A 3,131-nucleotide genomic window follows, 5' to 3' on the forward strand; every position below is an offset into this window, starting at 1 on the left:
AAATTCCTTACTAAGTGGTGTTGAACCGTGGATTGGGGTGTTACTCAAGTCGACACTGACGGCTGCTTTTTCCGTTTGCTTACAGGAAAGCACATGCAGGTACCCTGAAACCTGACCTCAGACGCTGGTCTCTACGTGACCCTGTGAACCTTGCCTGGGACAGTTTGGTTATACACATTCATGAATCATACGGTTATCACTTTCCCCTGTCATAGCTGGTTAACCTCAGGGAATTACCACGGGAGCCCTCGTGCCCCATCAAGCGCTAGCAAGATCCGATGTAGGTACGGTGTCCCCGGCTGAATTGAGTTCCCCGGGAAGTCCTTTTCTGTTCTCCCCCAGCCTCTGTCTCCCCACAGTGAGAGAAGGACGTTGTGTGCCCCCCATAGGCCCCAAGAATTGTTACATCTGTGACAAATTGCAAACCCAGGACTCTTGCTTCCTAGCTTTCCTGATGTTTATCTTTGAACTGGGATCTTTTTTAAAATAAGGATGCTGCGCTTTTTAATAAAAAAAAAATATTTATTTTTGACAGAGAGAGAGAGTCCTTGTGCACACGTGGGGGAGGGGCAGAGAGAGAGAGAGAGAGACACGGAGAGACAGAGGTGCTTCTGGAGGGCTCCTCAGTGCAAGAGAAAATCTACAGTTCACTGACAAATTGCCTGGGTCTGGAAATACTCAGCACGCTTGCAGCCTTTCGGTGTTTGCGTTAAGAATATGCTCAGAAAAATGCAGCATTCAGCCCTCAAACGGAGCGATGGAGTCTAAATAGCTCCCCTGACAGTCTGGCTCAGAAAAGAATGCCTTTCACAGACATATCCAGGGATCCCGTCTTAAAAGAGTTCTTGCAAGCTCGGAAGACCTGTGCACATAAAATATTAGAAAACAAAGCATGGGAAAATTTCCCGTAGAAGGCACTCCTGAGAAATGCAATTTGAGGTTCTTAAAAAAAAAAAATCCACTGCTACCATTGCCAGCCAGAGATTTGGTGGAGAGGAGAAGGTCAGGCTTGCGGGGAACTTCGATTCACTTCAAGAACACAACACGAACATCAATATTAGTCGCACAGGTATTTGCTTAAGCTCACTGCCATCCGTTGGTGTCACCTGCACGAGGCATTAAATGCCCACAAGAGATATGCAACGGCAGCTTTCTCAGCAAGCTGGAACAAAGAGACGTAGCTACCGTCCTCACGCTCAAGACGACTCCGAAAGACCCAGCCAAAACAAAGAGCACACGCAGGTCAGGTCATTTCTGAATTCGCAGACTTTCACTGCCACGAGGGTCAACGAGGCTTTTTGGAAACCAGAGAAAATTGAAACCAAACAAACAAACAAACCAGAGGTCAAGTCAGAAGGAGAGCCCTTGATCTGCAAGGCACGTGCCCAACAACTGCCGGTCGCTGGAGAGGGACTGTGAACTTCTCTGTTCACGGAGGAGACAGCGCACAAAACAATCTCGCCTCGCCCATGACGCAGACCTTGAGAACAATACGTGTCAAGTTTACGAACTCCAAAGCTCGGCCTGTGAGAATTCATTCAAAAGGAGAAAACAACCTATTCCCCGCCTGATCATAAATTGCAGGAAATGCCAGGCACTTGGAATATTATGGCCCATATGCCACGGATTCATTAAAACCCAGACCTGTTTAAGCTACAGGAAGCACAGATTGGTGGAATGTGTCCTGGCTGATTTAGGTCTTTTTCTGTTTTCTAGCTCTCTGTTAAGAAGGTTAAAGGAGAGAGAGGAGAGAGAGAGAGAGAGAGAGAGAGAGAGAGAGAGAGAAGGGCAGGAAGGAAAGAAATTCTCCATTGCTCATGCTTATCACTCAGAGATGCTGTGAAAATCAACGGAGAGCATCCTTGGAACACGGAGGGGCTTCTGGAAGCCCGACGCGGGGCATCTCCCAGAGCTGCGTGCCAGGAGCTTGGCCCCTATCACCACTGACTCCACAGTGGCTGGGACGTTGAGAGCTTCACGGTGCAAATTTCCTCCTTCAGGAAGTCCCGCATGTAAATGACGATTCATTTGTATTCTCTGATGTTCCTTGTGTGGGAGGTAGGAGCTGACTGCCTCTTTCTAAAATAATTTCCTAAGCGGGACCTTTTTCTTAATATCAAGGCATTTTAACTGGGGAGGAGAAAGGAAGGAAATGAAACATCTCATTCAGCGGTGAGTGGATTGATTCACTTCCTCATTCCACAAACATGTATGGAGCCACTCCAACGTGCCAGAAATTCCGGTGGACCCTGCGAAGGCACAACCAAATAAGGCAGGGCTCTGGCCTCAGGGAGCTGATGGTCTTCATAAAGGAGGGAAATGAATGGGCCTGTGATCTAGCACAGCACTGTGCTGAGGGTAAGACTGAGCGACAAAAGAGTCCGTTGTGGCCGCATCGGTAGGGCGTGCCTTGAGCTAGCCAGGAAAGACTCAGAAGAATTAGATTGAGAAGAAGAAAAGGGCATCCCAGGCTGCAGCACCCACAAAAACAGGGGTGAACCAGCTTTCCTACAATGTAGAGAAATACGAAATGGGCTATGTGTGTAAGGAGCACCTAAGAAAACGCAGGCATCCAACGAACGGGTTTAAACAAACGGGGTGGAGGGGCGCCTGGCTGGCTCAGTCGGAAGAGCATGTGACTCTTGATCTCAGGGTCGTGGGTTCGAGCCCCACGTTGGGTGCAGAGATTACGTAAATACACAAAAATTTTTAAAAATTAAAAAAAAAAAGGCAAATGGGGTAGAGCCCGTGAAAGCTCAAAAGTGTTAACCTTAAAAAGAAAATAGCCAGTTATTTTAACAGAAAAAAAAAACTGGGATTATTCCAGAAGAGCAGAGAATTACAATATGGGCTATGCAAGCTATGGGAAAACCACAGGTGAGTCCAACAAATGGAGGAGAGGAGCCCTATTTTATGGAGAAGGAGGAAGTTGGGAGAGGTGGTTTTGAATGCAAGCCTGTTTGAGAAAAGCAGGGGTTCAGCGTGATGATGGTTTCTCCTTGGTTGAGCTGCAAGGGTAGTCCATTTCTTTTTTTTTTTTTAATGTCTATTTATTTTTGAGAGTGAGCGAGTGAAAGAGAGAGAGACACAGAGACAGAGAAAGAATGAGGGAGGGGCAGAAAGAGAAGGAC

At 47.2% G+C, this 3,131-nt stretch overlaps 1 non-coding gene across 1 annotated transcript; it reads left to right on the plus strand.

Annotated features, from left to right (window-relative positions):
- The first annotated feature begins 2,608 nt into the window (after positions 1-2,608).
- Positions 2,609-2,681, plus strand: TRNAK-CUU. The gene has a single exon. It is a non-coding gene; the product is annotated as a tRNA-Lys (tRNA).
- The last annotated feature ends 450 nt before the right edge of the window (positions 2,682-3,131 follow it).

This window comes from Prionailurus bengalensis, chromosome X (genome assembly GCF_016509475.1).
Source record: "Prionailurus bengalensis isolate Pbe53 chromosome X, Fcat_Pben_1.1_paternal_pri, whole genome shotgun sequence".
NCBI classification, from domain to species: domain Eukaryota; kingdom Metazoa; phylum Chordata; class Mammalia; order Carnivora; family Felidae; genus Prionailurus; species Prionailurus bengalensis.